We start from the raw sequence: 19,117 nt of genomic DNA, 5'->3' as shown, positions 1-19,117 counted from the left end.
ACCTTTCATCGGGCAATGTCGGAGGAAATCAGGCTGGCGGTCGCCCCGTTGAGAGAAAAGATGGAGTCGCTACACGCTACCTCCACGGCTAATGCTAGTGAACTAGCCTCGCTAACGACAGAGGCCTCTCAACAGGGCGAGAGGGTGGCGGGTCTGGAGAGCTCCCTGCTGGCTAGGCAGGCTGACGTTGCCCAACTACAGTCGGTAATTATGGAAATGCAGTCCCGGGAGAGACGATACAACATCAGGATTGTTGGTGTACCGGAGGGCAGTGAGGGAGGACGTCTCTCGGAGAACATGCCGGAGCTGCTGCAGAGAATACTGGGGAAAGATGTCCTTCCCAACCCACCCATATGCGAGTCGGCCTACAGAGCGGGCAAGACCAGTCCTGGTGTGAACAAGGAGCCGAGGCCCATCATTGTCAGGCTAAACAGGCTACAACAGAGAGAGCTCATCATGCGGTCGGCCCGGGCCAGAAGGGGGGATCTGGTTCTCGGCAATCACAAAGTGGCCATTTTCGAGGACTTCACACCGGAGGTTCAGGCGCAGAGAGGCAAATACAAAGTGGTCATGGCCAGGCTATGGAAACTGGGCATGAGGCCTACGCTATTCGCCCCGCGAGATTGTCTGTGCTGTGTAAGGGCGATGACCGTCGCTCATTTTGGTCGTTGGCCAAAGCGGAGGAATATCTCGGGGGGTTAGCCGAGACGGTGGCTTGATAACTATGTCGGGTGAGTGACTTGGTGTTGTGGACCTAAATACATTGATAGGGTGGACTACTCACAAATGCTGGTTGTCATGCCCAGACAGGCTAACTGTCCACTGCCCATCCAAGCTGGCGGGGCATCCCAATGACTTCTGTGACTTGCTAAATGCTGACCTCATGGTCGTACGTGTGTGTCGCCTCTATGAAAGCTAGCGAGCTAGCTGGACAATGTTCATTTCAGATACGAGCGTGCTGGCTGGTTTCATCACTAGCTTGCGCGCTAGCATCGGGCTAACTAGCAGGCTATGTCTATCGCCCGCATCGAGACATTCGAGACCCGATAATGTTTACATATTTTGGTTGTTGTTGCTGTTTAAGTGACTTCGGTTTGCACAATTCAACGGTGATCGGGTCCTTAACTAACTTCTTGTATGCTTTAATTTTTCTTTAATTTTTATATCCAGGCTGTTTTGAGCTTTGGGCTCCAGTAGTAGAAGGTCGGTTGAGTATATATATGCAATATGTGCAACAGGTTGTGTCAGGTATAGCTTATTACTATCCCCGGGTTAATAAAGGTGTTTAAATCTATTCTTATATAGGATTATGTCATTCCAGCCTTTCCTTTGGCCATAAGTGTGGGTGTGTGCGGCATGAGTGTGTGCCCGCTCATGTTAAAGTGTTAAAGTGGCTGCTAGTGTGTGGGCGTGCCCAGCGTGCGTGTCGTGTGTGTGCTTCATGTGTGCTTGTGTGTGGATAGTTCAATGCTCTGTGGCACTCAGTGTTCATTGTTCAAGGCTCTGATGGCCTGGGGGAAGAAGCTGAGCCTAAGCTTCTCTGTCCTAGTAGCTGGGGTTCGCAGGCGTCTGCCTGACCTCAGCAGCTGGAACAGGCTGTTATTGGGGTGGTGGGGGTCTTTCATTATTCTGCAGGCTCTGGATTTGCACCTCTTGTTGTATATAACCTGCAGGGGAGGTAGTGCAATACCTGTGGTACGCTCGGCTGAGCGCACCACTCTCTGTAGGGCCTTCTTGTCCTGTGCCGTGCTGTTTCCATACCAGGCAGTGATGTTTCCGGTCAAGATGCTCTCTACAGCTCCTGAGTAGAAGGACTGGAGTATCTTCCCCGATACTGTGAACTTCCTTAACTGTCTCAGGTGGTAGAGGCGCTGCTTCGCCTTCTTTACGACTGTGTCTATGTGTGTTGACCATGTCAGATCCTCTGAGATGTGGACCCCCAGGTACTTAAAGCTGCTCACCCTGTCCACGGTGGCCCTGTTTATCATCAGTGGTGTGTGTGTCTCCTGCTGTCCTCTCCTATAATCCACGATCAGCTCCTTGGTTTTACCAATGTTCAGGAGCAGGCTGTTGTCCTGGCACCAGCGTTCCAGTACCTCAACCTCCTCCCGGTAGGCCTTCTCGTCGTTGTCCGAGATCAGCCCCACCACCACTGTGTCGTCTGCGAACTTCACTATGGAGTTGGAGCTGAACTTGGCCACACAATCATGTGTGTAGAGTGAGTACAGCAGGGGGCTCAAAACACAGCCCTGGGGGGACCCGATGCTCAGGGTGATGGTGTTGGAGGTCTGACCCCCCACCCTGACCGCATGGGGTCTTTCGCTCAGAAAGTCCAGTACCCAGGCGCTCAGGGCGGAGCTCAGACCCAGCTCGATCAGCTTGTCCACCAGTCTGGTGGGGACTATGGTGTTGAACGCTGAGCTGTAGTCAATGAACAACAGTCTCACATAGCCCCCCTTCTGACGGTCAAGGTGAGAGAGGGTGCTGTGCAGTACCTGGGAGACCGCGTCGTCGGTGGACCTGTTTGTCCTGTATGCAAATTGCATAGGGTCCATATCACTGGGGAGGGAGGCACAAATGTGGTCCTTGACCAGCCTCTCGAAACATTTCATGACCACAGAGGTGAGTGCCACCGGTCTGTAGTCATTGAGACATGTTGGGGAGGGTTTCTTCGGTACAGGGATGATGGTAGACATCTTGAAGCTGGCAGGGACCACTGACTCCGCCAGGGATTGATTAAATATGGCGGTGAACACCAGGGCAAGCTGGTTGGCACAGGACTTAAGTATGCGTCCTGTTATACTATCTGGGCCAGCCGCTTTCCTGGTGTTCACCTGCATAAATGCTCTTCTCACACTGTGTTCCGACAACGAGAGAGCGTCCCCCCCCCCACGGTTGCCCCCCCCCCCCCCCCCCCTCCACAACAGCCGGCACGCCAGTGACGTCACTAGCCGGAGAGCTAGCAGCGCCACTGTCTACACCAAACCGAGCGTAGAAAGAGTTGAGCTTGTCCGCGAGGGAGGCGTCGTCGCTCCCCATTGAGGGGGCGCTGACTTTGTAGTCAGTTATTGTCTTCAGTCCCCGCCACAAGCCTCTTGTGTCGTTTTGTGCCATTTGTGTCTCCAGTTTATCAGCATATGTCCTCTTAGCAAGTTTGACAGCCTTGCGCAGAGTATAGACTGAAGTCTTGTACTCCTCCATATTTCCTGATTCTGCCCAGGTTGTAAGCAGTGGTGCGAGAGTTCAGGGCTGCTCTAATAGTACTGTCCACCCACGGTTTCTGGTTTGGGAAAACCTGCACCTTTTTCGTGGGGACAATACTATCAGCGAGTGTTGATATGAAGCTCACAACGGTATCTGCGTATTCGTTGACGTCACTGTACACCTGTAACAGTGTAGAAACCATACATACTGCTGCAATACTTTCCAGTGATATGCATTTACTATAATGATCCATCTTCACAGTTGCTAGATAAACAGTGGACTGGGGAGAAACATGACATGTTGCACTGGTTCTACCTGTGTATGTGTGTGTGTGAACACATGAATTCCCCCTTAAATTCTAACTACAATCAAAATTGCATACCGATCAGTGGCTGAACATTTCTGCTCTTCTTTTGTCCCTCTGATGCTACTTTTTGAAGTGATTTCACTCTCCATGCCAGAAACCCACTCCCATCTACTGGATTGTAATACTGCTCCTAAAACACAAGAAGAAAAGAGAAAAGAAAATGTGTTATTTGGTTTAAATGGGCATGTGTAAATGTGTTTATTTCTCTCCTTAAAACTTAACACATGCCCTTCTCTGAAGAATTGCTCAAATCAAGGTCAACAGGTAGGACATCTGTGGTTCTGAAATTGTTGAGGTTAGGAGAAATGGTCAGCATACAGAAATGTTAACAAATATTTAGTTGAAATCGTACTCTGCACAGCCCTATTTTAAGCAATTCCAGAGAAGTGAGGAGTAAAGGGGTTAGACTTGGTGTTTTATGTACCATGCATGTGATTGGATAATGTTATGCATAATGTTGTGTTAATTCCACGACAAGAGATATGTAGCCTAATGTTAATTACCTGAAATGATTCCTTTTTTTGGGGGGGGGGGAAACCCCGCATATATCGGTATCGGTTGATATCACATCCCTGATGTACTTGCATATCCCAAATTGCCCTGGGGATCGGCCAGGTATGGGAATAAGGCAGTGATGCCCTTTGCGTAGTCTTCTTTAACACGCCTTGAAGGACTCGTCCTACAGTGCACACACACACACACACACACGTATGAGATCCAAACAAAAGTATTGCTGTGCCAATGCATTCTGCACAATCTATGTAAAGCGCTTTGGATAACCATTTATCATTTACCATTTCTGCAAAAAGGAGGATCTTAGTAAAAACCAAAAATGTGTATTGGGTGCGTAATGTTTAGATGACAACATACCCATGTTCATTTGCCATGTGCGCAACCAATATCTTCACCATGTCGCGTCTTCTGGTATCCGTTAGGCTTTTTGTCCGAGCATATTCGGCAATGATCCTCTCTCCTCCAGGTGTGTCCCTCAGAATCTTTTCAGTCATCTAAAACGGTTACCGTCGGTAGTGTGATAGTAAAGGGTTAACCTTCTGTAGTGTGGCAGTGAAAGGGTTAACCTGCTGTTGTGTGGCAGTGAAAGGGTTAACCGTTTGGTAGTGCGGCAGTGAAAGGGTTAAGGTGACAAATGTAAACCATGACCCACCCCCCCCCCCATTTTCTCCCCAATTGTACTTGGCCATTTCCCCCCTGCTACCCCTTTATCAGAGTCACCATCTCCATTTCAAACAGTCATATGCAAAGCTTACCAGAGCGAGACGAGTCAGGTCAGCACCGTTTCTTGGAGCAGGACTAGACTGCAAAATGATGGTGTCATCAGAGTCCCCTTCATTGTCTGCACCAGAGCTGAGAAAGGAGCTGCTGCTGGAGTGGTTTGCAGAGGTGCTCACTGAATCTAACAATCATGTAGACATAATGTGATTATATCACACACTTGTCGTTGATGGATTTGAAAGATATTAGAGAATTGTGCGTTTCTTAAGTTTCATCCAAACTGGATCAGAACTGTAGAAGCTATGGCTGGTACAGACAGCTTTGTGTAGCATCACCCTTGTGCGTTTATGTTTTCCCTTAATATTGATTTCAATGGACAATGGTGGAAATTAATTAAATTAAAATACTTGTTGTTGACTGATTTGAAACATATTTGAGAATTGTTGGCCTACAGGATATGTGCGACATTTCACCCAAACTGGATCAGAACTGTAGGAGCTATGGCTGGTACAGACAGACACACAGACAGAATCACAGACAGGAGTAAAAACAATGCTTCCTCACTGTGTGCACTGGTGTAATGAATTCATAATTCACACAACCTCATCTTGTTCTATTGTTGTTGATAAATCCTTCTTAATATTCATGTACTTTCTCATCCTTTCTTTTCTAAGACAATAAAAATTCATCTTCGTTCTATTTTCTATTTACATTCTATATCTTTTATTTCTGCTGCACGACAGGAAACTCTGTAAATCAGTTGTACTACTGAGTAGGGTTAGTTTAATGACTATACTGACTACTTTTTACCTGTATAAATAATGAAATATTTCATGCATGCTGGGTTCATTCTGGTTTCCTTCCTATCCATCTTCATTCAGGCTGGACAGATGTAAACTCTCAGAGAGATCCTGTGAAGCTCTGGCCTCAGTTCTCAGCTCTACCTCCTCCAGTCTGAGAGAGCTGGGCCTGAGTCACAACAACCTGCAGGATTCAGGAGTGGAGCTGCTCTCTGTTGGACTGAAGAGTCCACACTGTAAAATGGAGACTCTCAGGTCAGTATTATATTGAGACACATTTTACTCAAAGAAACTTAACAAAATGTAGAATTGTAAAAAGAAAAAGAAAATAAATGTATATTTATATATATGAAATTAAGTGATTTTAAAACCCAAAGCGTATAGGTGTATCAACTACATTACAAGGTCACTCTGTCATTTCCATATTGTAAACTGTTGCCTGAGAGCTGATTACCAGAGCTGAGGCTTTGTGTAGCATCACCCTTGTGTGTTTATGTTTACCCTTAATAATGCTTTCAATGGACAATGATGAAAATGAATTAAATTAAAATACTTGTCGTTGACTGATTTTAGACATAATTATTTTAGAATTGTTGGGCTACATTATATGTGCGACATTTCATCCAAACTGGATCAAAACTGTATGAGCTATGGCTGGTACAGACAGACACACAGACAGAATCACAGACAGGAGTGAAAACAATGCTTCCTCTCACTCTGTGCACTGGTGTAATTCATTCATAATTCACACAACCTCATCTTGTTCTATGGTTGTTAATAAATCTTTTCTTTTCCAAGACAATTTTCTTCTTCGTTCTATTTTCTATTTACATTCTATATCTTTTATTTCTGCTGCATGACAGGAAACTGTAAATCAGTTGTATACTGAGTAGGGTTAGTTTAATGACTACTGACTACTTTTTACCTGTATACATAAATAAATAATGACATATTTCCTGCATGCTGGGTTCATTCTGGTTTCCTTCCCATCCATCTTCATTCAGGCTGGACAGCTGTGAACTCTCAGAGAGATCCTGTGAAGCTCTGGCCTCAGTTCTCAGCTCTACCTCCTCCAGTCTGAGAGAGCTGTACCTGAGTCACAACAACCTGCAGGATTCAGGAGTGGAGCTGCTCTCTGTTGGACTGAAGAGTCCACACTGTAAACTGGAGACTCTCAGGTCAGTATTATATTGAGACACATTTTAATCAAAGAAATTTAACAAAATGTAGAATTGTAAAAAGAAAAAGAAAATAAATCTAAATTTGTATATATGAAATTAAGTGATTTTAAAACCTAAAGCTTATATGTGTATCAACTACATTACAAGGTCACTCTGTCATTTCCATATTGTAAACTGTTGCCAGAGAGCTGATTACCAGAGCTGAGGCTTTGTGTAGCATCACCCGTGTGCATTTATGTTTACCCTTAATATTGATTTTAATGGACAATGGTGGAAATTAATTAAATTAAAATACATGTCATTGACTGATTTTAAACATATTTGAGAATTGTTGGCCTACATTATATGTGCGACATTTCATCCAAACTGGATCAGAACTGTAGGAGCTATGGCTGGTACAGACAGACACACAGACAGAATCACAGACAGGAGTGAAAACAATGCTTCCTCTCACTGTGTGCACTGGTGTAATTCATTCATAATTCACACAACCTCATCTTGTTCTATGGTTGTTAATAAATCTTTCTTAATATTCATGTACTTTCTCATCCTTTCTTTTCCAAGTACTTAAAAACAAATTCATCTTTGTTCTATTTTCTATTTACATTCTATATATTTTATTTCTGCTGCACGACAGGAAACTCTGTAAATCAGTTGTACTACTGAGTAGGGTTAGTTTAATGACTACTGACTACTTTTTACCTGTATAAATAAATAAATATTTCCTGCATGCTGGGTTCATTCTGGTTTCCTTCCAATCCATCTTCATTCAGGCTGGAGGACTGTTTCCTCTCAGATAGATCCTGTGAAGCTCTGGCCTCAGTTCTCAGCTCTACCTCCTCCAGTCTGAGAGAGCTGCACCTGAGTGACAACGACCTGCAGGATTCAGGAGTGGAGCTGCTCTCTGTTGGACTGAAGAGTCCACACTGTAAACTGGAGACTCTCTGGTCAGTATTATATTGAGACACATTTTACTCAAAGAAATTTGACAAAATGTAGAATTGTAAAAAGAAAAAGAAAATAAATGTATATTTATATATATGAAATTAAGTGATTTTTAAAACCCAAAGCTTATAGGTGTATCAACTATACAAGGTCACTCTGTCATTTCCATATTGTAAACTGTTGCCAGAGAGCTGATTACCAGAGCTGAGGCTTTGTGTAGCATCACCCTTGTGCGTTTATGTTTACCCGTAATATTGATTTCAATGGACAATGATGGAAATTAATTAAATTAAAATACTTGTCATTGACTGATTTGAAACATATTTGAGAATAGTTGGCCTACAGTATATGTGCGACATTTCACCCAAACTGGATCAGAACTGTAAGGGGCTATGGCTGGTACAGACAGACACACAAACAGAACCACAGACAGGAGTGAAAACAATGCTTCCTCTCAATGGGTCTCATTCTCGAACATTTTTCAAAGAGTTATTTTGGAAGACTTATCTTGGAACCACCGAGACAGAATCAATGACAAGTTCACTCTGAGTCTCGAACATGCTGGGAATATGTATTAAGTGGCTGAAACGGTCGCACCTGTGACAGGATCTGGTACCTGCTTGGCGAATGGCATTCTGTCTTAAACTCGAAACGCGCGTTCCCGTTCAGGTCATTTGCATACAAAACAACGCCTCCAGAGCTCCTTATAAGCAACTAGTGACACAGCTGTGTGGAAATGGAATGGCGGAAGTGCTTTGCGAGTCTCGCGAGCCATCAAAACTAGATTAGATTAATGTATTGGCATCATATACAGCTCGTGGTACACCTGCCGCAGTGCGCGCACACACACACACACGCAGTACTGTATATGAATGAATGAATGAAATATATATAGCCTACGGCGGGCGTAATTAATGAACGCAGTATGGCTTGTTATTCCATAATTAAGCCTATACTGTTCATTCGTAGGTGCACACAAGACTTGTTATGGAATATTAATGCAGTCTATTTCCACCGATTAGCTTTAGTTCTTATTTATTTATCCACTGTCTAGGCTATATAGTGTATTTCAATATACGTTTAATTGATTAATGATATATTCGAAGGAATGCAGGTTTATAGCTATATCAACCCCCTCCAATGTACAATAAATTACCACGTAGGGTTTTGTCAATATTCCAATGTACAGTTTTGCTTGTACAGTGTAAGTCTATCCCCCACCCACCCCTCCTACCCAACCTCCTTCAACAGTTTCTACGTCAAATATACTCTCTTTTCTGGACTCTTTTTGTATCACAAACGGTACTGTATTTGCAAATCTGGTATGTCATAAATGTATAGATGTAGCAGTACTGTCTATCTGTCGTGTGTGTCATATATGTTATGATGAATTGAAAATGGGGGACCCTGATGTAAACAAGACGAAAGTCTTTCTCTGGTCTGCATCCCCTTAACAATTGTATGTAATTGAACTGTACTGTACTGTACCCATTCTGCAATCTGTTAATAAAGTTTTCAATCAATCAATCAAACAAAGGTCTGTCCCATTGTATACCAATCAATGGGATACATTGCATGTTGACCTGCATTCTTTCAAATGTATATAATTAATCATTAAAACAGATGTGTAACAAATAAGAAATACAAATTGCACAGAAGGCATTAAATAATTATTATTTTCAATCATTTCACAATAATTGCATAATTGTGTTTGAATATCTGAGTAATTAAAGTAATTATACATTTGTCCAAAATAGCTGGTTCAGATATGGTTAAGCAGCTGCCCTGTGATCAGATGAATCCATATTATTTATTTTTCTGACATCAAATGCGTAATTTCTTATTGTACAAATATAGTCATATTTATTTTAATTATGATTAAGTAATTAATTCCAAGGAGGCATGTAGCCTTGACATGAAGGAATCACTATGAGAACACAGTCTGTCAAGTTAATAAAATGTTAAATTACTCAATCAATCATAAGACTGCTCCTCAGCACTCTTAAATCTGCTCTCAGCCACGATCAAATCTGATCTCAGGAACATTTGGGGACTCCCGCTCCCAGCCCTAATATGTCTTAAATGTGCAGAAATCTGCCTAAGAGGACATTTTTGGTCGTAAATTCGTTCGAGAAAGAGACCCATGTGCACTGGTGTAATTAATTCATAATTCACACAACCTCATCTTGTTCTATGGTTGTTAATCCTTCCTAATATTCATGTACTTTCTCATCCTTTATTTTCCAAGACAATTAAAAAAAAATCATCTTCGTTCTATTTTCTATTTACATTCTATATATTTTATTTCTGCTGCAGGACAGGAACCTCTATAAATCAGTTGCTCTACTGAGTGTTAGGGTTAGTTTAATGACTACTGACTACTTTTTACTAGTATAAATAATGAAATATTTCCTACATGCTGGGTTCATTCTGGTTTCCTTCCCATCCATCTTCATTCAGGCTGGAGCACTGTTACCGCTCAGAGAGATCCTGTGAAGCTCTGGCCTCAGTTCTCAGCTCTACCTCCTCCAGTCTGAGAGAGCTGAACCTGAGTGGCAACAACCTGGAGGGTTCAGGAGTGAAACTGCTCTCTGTTGGACTGAAGAGTCCACACTGTACACTGAAGACTCTCTGGTCAGTATTATATTGAGACACATTTTACTCAAAGAAATTTTACAAAATGTAGAATTGTAAAAAGAAAAAGAAAATAAATGTATATTTGTATATATGAAATGAAGTGATTTTAAAACCCAAAGCTAGGTGTATCAACTACATTACAAGGTCACTCTGTCATTTCCATATTGTAAACTGTTGCCAGAGAGCTGATTACCAGAGCTGAGGCTTTGTGTAGCATCACCCTTGTGTGTTTATGTTTACCCTTGATTTCAATGGACAATGGTGGAAATTAATTAAATTAAAATACTTGTCCTTGACTGATTTTAAACATATTTGAGAATTGTTGGCCTACAGTACAATGTGCAACATTTCATCCAAAATGGATCAGAACTGTAGGAGCTATGGCTGGTACAGACAGACACACAGACAGAATCACAGACAGGAGTGAAAACAATGCTTCCTCTCACTGTGTGCACTGGTGTAATGAATTCATAATTCACACAACCTCATCTTGTTCTATGGTTGTTAATAAATATTTTCTTTTCCAAGACAATTTTCTTCTTTGTTCTATTTTCTATTTACATTCTATATCTTTTATTTCTGCTGCAGGACAGGAAACTCTGTAAATCAGTTGTATACTGAGTAGGGTTAGTTTAATGACTACTGACTACTTTTTTTGTATTTCATTTTTTTATTATTTTTTAAACAAACATAAACAAACATGACAACACACGATTAGATATACAAGCATTAATTAACAGTGCACATCCAATTAAATCACAGTTTAGATAAATGGCTTATACAAAATGTACCCCTAATACCTGCTATCTATTACCCTACACACATAATTATGCTCTTGCTCGCACCCCCCACGCTGGACACATGTATCACTTCAGCAACGGATTTGATTTCCGGGGTTGGTCTGATTGGCCGCGACGGCCACGTGGCAGCCCCCCCGCGGCAGCCGCAGCGGCAAGCGCGCTGCTGCTGGAGTTCACTTCGCCTTTCACATCGCTGCTGTTTAATAATATTGTCGCGTTGGCGAAAGCAGGATGAGAGAGCGTAGATTTCAGTGTGTATCATTTAATCATTTATCATTTAACATTTGAAAGGCATACATTGTTGTCATACAGAAGTACAGAATACTTTTATCCAAAATGCTTCTTACTGTTACTGTTAGAGACTGTGCTAGACAAGATGAGGTACAATTTACAGTAAGGTGTACGAGTTGCAGTGCAAATGCTTCTTACTGTTGCGCTCCAGAGACTGTTACTGTACCATACAATATACAATATACTATGCAATGTACTAATATACAATACGCTATAGTGCAAAGCAGAAATGGGATGAGGTACAATCTACAGTAAGGTGTACGAGTTGCAGTGCAAATGCTTCTTACTGGCGTGCTCCAGAGACTGTTACTGATAGCGTATTGTATATTAGTACATTGCATAGTATATTGTATATTGTATGGTACAGTAACAGTCTCTGGAGCGCAACAGTAAGAAGCATTTGCACTGCAACTCGTACACCTTACTGTAAATTGTACCTCATCTTGTCTAGCACAGTCTCTAACAGTAACAGTAAGAAGCATTGACAATAACGGTAGCATTGAGCTGATGAAGTTGATTCTAGGTAAGACATCCATCTTAACTATTGAAACCCTTGCCTGTACTGAGTTTCTAAGTTTTGACCACCTGTCAAAGTCGTATTTTATTTTATTTTGGATTTCTATGTAATTGTGTTTCACCGTTTGGCTTATGGTAGGGAATACTTCAACTCCCAAACATCTAAAGTGTTTAACCATTGGTATTTCTTCTGGAAGACTTGTATTTTTTGCAGGGGTGTTCAGTGGAAGGAACGCCGACTTTGGCCAGTTTATCTTAAATCCCGATAGGTCGCCAAAGTCATCAATCAACTTGAGAAGATGAGGCATTGCGGTGTTAGGGTTTTGCATGAACAGTATTACGTCGTCCGCATATAAACAAATTTTGTGTTGTGTGCCCTTGATTATGATTGGTTCTATGAGTTGGGATTGTCTTATATATTGTGCTAAGGGTTCTAGTGATAAATCGAATAGTCCGGGACTAAGAGGGCAACCCTGTCTAGAAGAGCGTGATACCGGAAATATTCCGGAGGTGATTATACCTGTTGTAATCATGGCCGATGGGTCTTTGTATAATACTTTAATCATATCAATGAATCCTTTTCCTAACCCCATCCTTTCTAATACTGCCCATAGATACGACCATTCCAACCTATCAAAAGCTTTCATTGCATCCAGGGACAGCATCACCTTAGGTGTGGTGTTGTCCTTGCTGGCATCTAGTACTTATAATAATCGTCTTATGTTGTCAGTGATCAAGCGGTTTCTTATGAAGCCAGTTTGATCCGGATGAACAAAAGACGTCATATGCGTTTGAAGTCTGATGGCTAATACCTTAGAGAACAGTTTGATATCGGTTCCGAGGAGGCTTAAGGGTCTATAACTACCGCACTCGGTGGGGTCTTTGTCTTTTTTAAGGAGGACTGTTATGAGTGCAATATTGTCGTTCTTATGAAAGTTCCCCTCCTTGACTGAGTATAAAATCATATTAAGTAATAGGGGTCCAATTATGTCCCAGCATGAGAGGTACATTTCTGGTGGGATACCGTCTCTTCCAGGAGCCTTACCACTTTGCATTTCGGATATGGCCTTCCTGAGTTCCTCTAATGTGATTGGTGTTTCTAACTGTTTAGCATCATCCTTTGAAAGTTTGGGGAGGTTAATTTGATTAAGATATGTGTCCATTTTGTTTTGATCGAAGGTCGTTTCTGATTTATACAAGTTGGAGTAGAATTCTTTGAATGTCGCGTTTATTTCTTTGGTGTCTGTTACAAGTCCTTGTTGTGCTTTAATGGAAGTTATATCTGCAAATTTTGCGTTAACTCTTAATCGCGTAGCTAGTAGGTGACTTGGTTTGGAACCTTGAGAGTAATGCTGTTGTCTTGTGCTACGTATTTGTACTTCAGATTGTTGTTTATAAATGGCGTTAATCTCTATTTTTAGTAATTTAACTTGAGATTCCACTCGAACCGAGTCGTTATATTGTAAAGAAGTAAATAACGTAGAGTAAAGCGTTTCTAGTTCCGCCAGTTTTGAGCATCGATTCTTGCGTATTTTGGATGAAAAGCTATCAGTGAAATCCTTGATCATTCCCGTTACCGACATCCATAATATTCTAGGGTCAGGCACCGAGTTCACATTCTCTGGTAGGAATACTGAAAGAGCTTCTTTGAGTTGTGTAATGCATTCCTTGTTATTCAGCAGTGTCGTGTTAAATCGCCATCTTGGGGCTCGGGATGATAGTACATCAAATGATCCTTTTAGGAGTAAATAACAGTGATCTGATAATGCATTGGGTACCATCTCCACATCATAGTTATCAAATAGTCTCTGTGTTGCGAAAACATAATCTATTCTGGAGAGTGTTTTATGTCTTGCTGATCACTACTGACTACTTTTTACCTGTATAAATAAATAAATAATGACATATTTCCTGCATGCTGGTTTCATTCTGGTTTCCTTCCTATCCATCTTCATTCAGGCTGGGGCACTGTAACCTCTCAAAGAGATCCTGTAAAACTCTGGCCTCAGTTCTCAGCTCTACCTCCTCCAGTCTGAGAGAGCTGAACCTGAGTCGCTGCACCCTGCAGGATTTAGGAGTGGAGCTGCTCTCTGTTGGACTGAAGAGTCCACACTGTAAACTGGAGACTCTCAGGTCAGTATTATATTGAGAGACATTTTACTCAAAGACATTTAACAAAATATAGAATTGTAAAAAGAAAAAGAAAATAAATGTATATTTATATGAAATTAAGTGATTTTAAAACCCAAAGCTTATCAAATCAAATCAAATCAAATCAAATTTATTTATAGGGCCCGACAACACACGTTAATGTCCCCATGGGCCGTACACGTCTTCTTTAAACAAGTCAAGAAGAAAACATAACAATAAGTCAAGAACAGAACAAGAACACCATAAGGTCCAAACATTTTTAGATGAATGCAAATAAATGAAAGAATGCAAGCACTCCCAGACATACCCCACGCGAAGGTAAGGAAAAACTCACTAAAACCTAACAATAGGGAAAAAAGCTCCACAGGCAGTGTGGAGGAGAGAAACCTTAGAAGGGCCATTCAAGGGGGGATCTCCCTTCTTAGATGTTGGTGATAGTAGTGTTGCAGACGGACAGTTGGTAAGCATGCACTCATGTGTGTAGTGAAACACAGATGAGTGCATGCAATAGCAACTGTACATTTTGAAAGATTAAAGATAGAGCTAATAGCGATAGCAACTGAACATTTTGAAAGATTAAAGATAGAGTTGATAGCGGATCTATTTGAGGCACAGGGGCGGCGCAAAGAGGGTCACGTCCTCCCCGTCTTAGTCACGGGACATTCAACACTCCGGTCGTTGCTCAGGGACAGCCGGAGACAGGGAGATAGGGGGTAGCGCAGAGAGGGTCGCGAACTCCCCGACATCATCGCGGGACATCCGGCACTCCGGTCACCACTACGAGACCTCCGGAGACAGGGGGGCACGCAGAGGGGGTCACAATCTCCCGGCCTTCGTCACGGGACATCCAACACTCCGGTCAACACTCCAGGACAGCAAGTCATAGGGAGACAGGGAGACGAGACAGGCGTTAGACAGCTCATAAGATTGTAGTAGGCGGACATAGATATAGATACAAGTGGTAGGCATATATGTGAATGGAGTAGATATATGAAGTAAGCGTATTATGTGAATAGAATAGAAGTACTTAACCCAGCAATGAAACCGCGTTGACTGTTAATCTGTTAACAGTCTGTTAATACTGTTAATCAGTTGACAGGACCACGGACAGACGGCGGTGAATAACTGATCCAAGGCCTCGGAGGTGCATGTAGAGCAGTCACTACAATCTTGGCCAAGACCCCGAGGCATCCATCACCTTAGTCAGCGCCAGGAGACGGGCACTCAGAGAGAAGGGGGAGGGAGGGGGGGGAGGGAGGGGGGGGGGGAGAGGGGGGGGGGGGGGGGAGAGTTAGAGAGTTCCCATGTTTGTGGTGCTGCAAAGGAGCAGACATGTAGTACCCTGTAGTGCCATGTAGTACCATGTAGTACCCTGTAGTGCCATGCAGTACCCTATAGTACCCCGTAGTGCCATGTAGTACCCCGTAGTACCCTGTAGTACCCTGTAGTGCCATGTAGTACCCTGTAGTGCCCTGTGGTACCATGTAGTACCCTGTAGTGCCATGTAGTGCCATGTAGTGCCATGTAGAGCCATGTAGAGCCATGTAGTACCCTGTAGTGCCATGCAGTACCATGTAGTACTCTGTGGTACCATGTAGTACCCTGTACCCTAACTAAACTACCCTATAGTAAACTACCCAGTGGTACCATGTAGTACCCTGTACCATAACTAAACTACACAGATTAATCTAAAGGTCAGTCCCCGACCAGGTGAGATCAAGGTAGGTTGAAGGAGAGAGAGAAAAGATGAGTCTTAAGCAGGGATTTAAAAGCTTCGACAGAGCAGGCGCCCCTGATGACGGCAGGTAATTTGTTCCACAGGTAGGGAGCGTGGTAGACAAAGGCTCTGTGGCCGGCGGATTTCTTTTTAACCCTAGGGGTCGATAGAAGCCCCGCATTTTGTGAGCGCAGAGCACGAGCGGGCGAGTATCGGGAGATGAGATCGGATAGATAGAGCGGTGCAAGCCCATTTAAAATTTTGTAGGTGAGGAGCAGCACTTTAAAGTCAGAATGGGCTTGGATAGGAAGCCAATGTAGGGCGGACAAAACTGGTGTGATGTGATCAAATTTTCTAGTTCTAGTTAGTATCCGTGCAGCCGCATTTTGCACGAGTTGAAGATTTTTGATGCTTGAATTAAGTAGGCCTGAAAAAAGTGCATTACAGTAGTCCAGATGTGATGAGACAAAAGCATGAATCAGGGTTTCAGCATCAGCCAGAGTTAAAATGGGGCGTATTTTTGTGATATTACGAAGATGGAAGAATGCAATTTTGGTGACATTTTTTATATGTGCATTAAATGAGAGGGAGGTGTATCAACTACATTACAAGGTTCTATTTTCTATTTACATTCTATATCTTTTATTTCTGCTGCACAACAGGAAACTCTGTAAATCAGTTGTACTACTGAGTAGGGTTAGTTTAATGACTACTGACTACTTTTTACCTGTATAAATAAATAAATATTTCCTGCATGCTGGGTTCATTCTGGTTTCCTTCCCATCCATCTTCATTCAGGCTGGAGGACTGTTTCCTCTCAGATAGATCCTGTGAAGCTCTGGCCTCAGTTCTCAGCTCTACCTCCTCCAGTCTGAGAGAGCTGCACCTGAGTGGCAACGACCTGCAGGATTCAGGAGTGGACCTGCTCTCTGTTGGACTGAAGAGTCCACACTGTAAACTGGAGACTCTCTGGTCAGTATTATATTGAGACACATTTTACACAAAGAAATTTGACAAAATGTAGAATTGTAAAAAGAAAAAGAAAATAAATGTATATTTATATATATGAAATTAAGTGATTTTTAAAACCCAAAGCTTATAGGTGTATCAACTACATTACAAGGTCACTCTGTCATTTCCATATTGTAAACTGTTGCCATAGAGCTGATTACCAGAGCTGAGGCTTTGTGTAGCATCACCCTTTTGCGTTTATGTTTACCCTTAATAATGCTTTCAATGGACAATGATGAAAATGAATTAAATTAAAATACTTGTCGTTGACTGATTTTAGACATATTTGAGAATTGTTGGCCTACAGTACAATGTGCGACATTTCATCCAAACTGGATCAGAACTGTAGGACCTATGGCTGGTACAGACAGACACACAGACAGAATCACAGACAGAAGTGAAAACAATGCTTCCTCTCACTGTGTGCACTGGTGTAATGAATTCCTAATTCACACAACCTCATCTTGTTCTATGGTTGTTAATGAATCCTTCTTAATATTCATGTACTTTCTCATCCTTTATTTTCCAAGACAATTCAATTATTTTTTTTAAATTCATCTTCGTTCTATTTTCTATTTACATTCTATATATTTTCTTTCTGCTGCAGGACAGGAAACGCTGTAAATCAGTTGTACTACTGAGTGTTAGGGTTAGTTTAATGACTACTGACTACTTTTTACCTGTATAAATAATGAAATATTTCCCGCATGCTGGGTTCATTCTGGTTTCCTTCCCATCCATCTTCATTCAGGCTGGAGGACTGTAACCTCTCAGAGAGATCCTGTGAAGCTCTGGCCTCAGTTCTCAGCTCTACCTCCTCCAGTCTGAGAGAGCTGCACCTGAGTAGGAAGGAACTATAGCCGGCTGCAGGATTCAGGAGTGGAGCTGCCCGTTGTGTGGCATTAAAGTATCTTGTATCTTGTATCTTGTATCTCTGTTGGACTGAAGAGTCCACACTGTAAACTGGAGAAACTCTGGTCAGTATTATATTGAGACTCATGTTACTCAGACAGAATCACAGACAGGAGTGAAAACAATGTTTCCTCTCACTGTGTGCACTGGTGTAATTAATTCATAATTCACACAACCTCATCTTCTATGGTTGTTGATAAATCCTTCTTAATATTCATGTACTTTCTCATCCTTTCTTTCCCAAGACTATTTTTCATGTTCATTCTATTTTCTGCAGCTCACGCCACTGAAGGCCACACCAAAGCACACATAGACAACTTTTTAGGGTTTCTATGACAACCCTTTCTAGTAATTACTATCAAATGTTTATATAAAGTAAAGGTTATTAACTTTCTGTAAGCTATTATCACATGATCTTACTTTTTTGTACAGTATAAAACCAATATTTAATAGGAATTTACTGTAAATAGATGGGAAAGTAAAAGCGTAATGCTGACAAGATACTTTTAAAGGGATTTCAAATAGGGTAATTTTAATGTAATTTTGAGTTTTTATATAGCAGTTGGGCTGTAAAAATACAGAATATATAGCAAATATCTGTATTAAAAATATATATTTCTAAATACTTGAAAGTTGCCTTATTTTCACATACAGTAAAATGATGAGTATCTTATGTGTTTTTACATATAATTCTGGTTTATCTTTTTTTATTGGAAGAATTTATGCAGATTTATACATTTCAGTTATCCAAATGATACAACTTCCATTTCCTTACCCATTCCTATCCCCTAATCCCACCCCATCCCACCCAGTGAGGGCGACGACAAACATACATGTTGTTACGTAACAGGCTGTTTGCCACTGTCTCCTGTGTTGCAGCAATCAGCTGCTAATTGGGAAGCTACCTGTCTGGGCTAAAAAGCCCCCCCCCCCTCCCCCCGCCCCACACAGTCTGAGATTGCTACCAGGAAGACACTGTTGGAACAAGTGTCTCCCTATCTTCCACCACATTGATTGTTAGTTTGTGCTAGATATGATAATAGTTATAGTCTTTTGGTTTAAACACAGACCATTGGTGTCTGTGTGCCCTTATGTTGCTTCCCTCTGAGCCAGGGTCGTAACAATTGGGCGCTCGTCCGGGAGTGAATTTGGGAAACAGATACCCCTACAGTAGATTGGTTTGGTTAGGCAATTGCCTTTGGTAAAGAAAAAAAAATAACAGATTTTTTTTGTTGTTGTTGTTGCTGTGTCTTGGTGCTGTAATTTGTAATTTGGGTAGTGATCAGGTGTTGTGTAACCTGATGGGGGCTTGAGCCGGTCTTCAAACAGGTGAGTATGCCCTTACTTTGTGA

Source organism: Notolepis coatsorum, assembly GCF_963971535.1.
Source record: "Notolepis coatsorum genome assembly, contig: SCAFFOLD_223, whole genome shotgun sequence".
In the NCBI taxonomy this organism is placed as follows: domain Eukaryota; kingdom Metazoa; phylum Chordata; class Actinopteri; order Aulopiformes; family Paralepididae; genus Notolepis; species Notolepis coatsorum.
The sequence above is the reverse complement of the archived record's forward strand: the minus strand, read 5'-3'. Positions refer to the sequence as shown.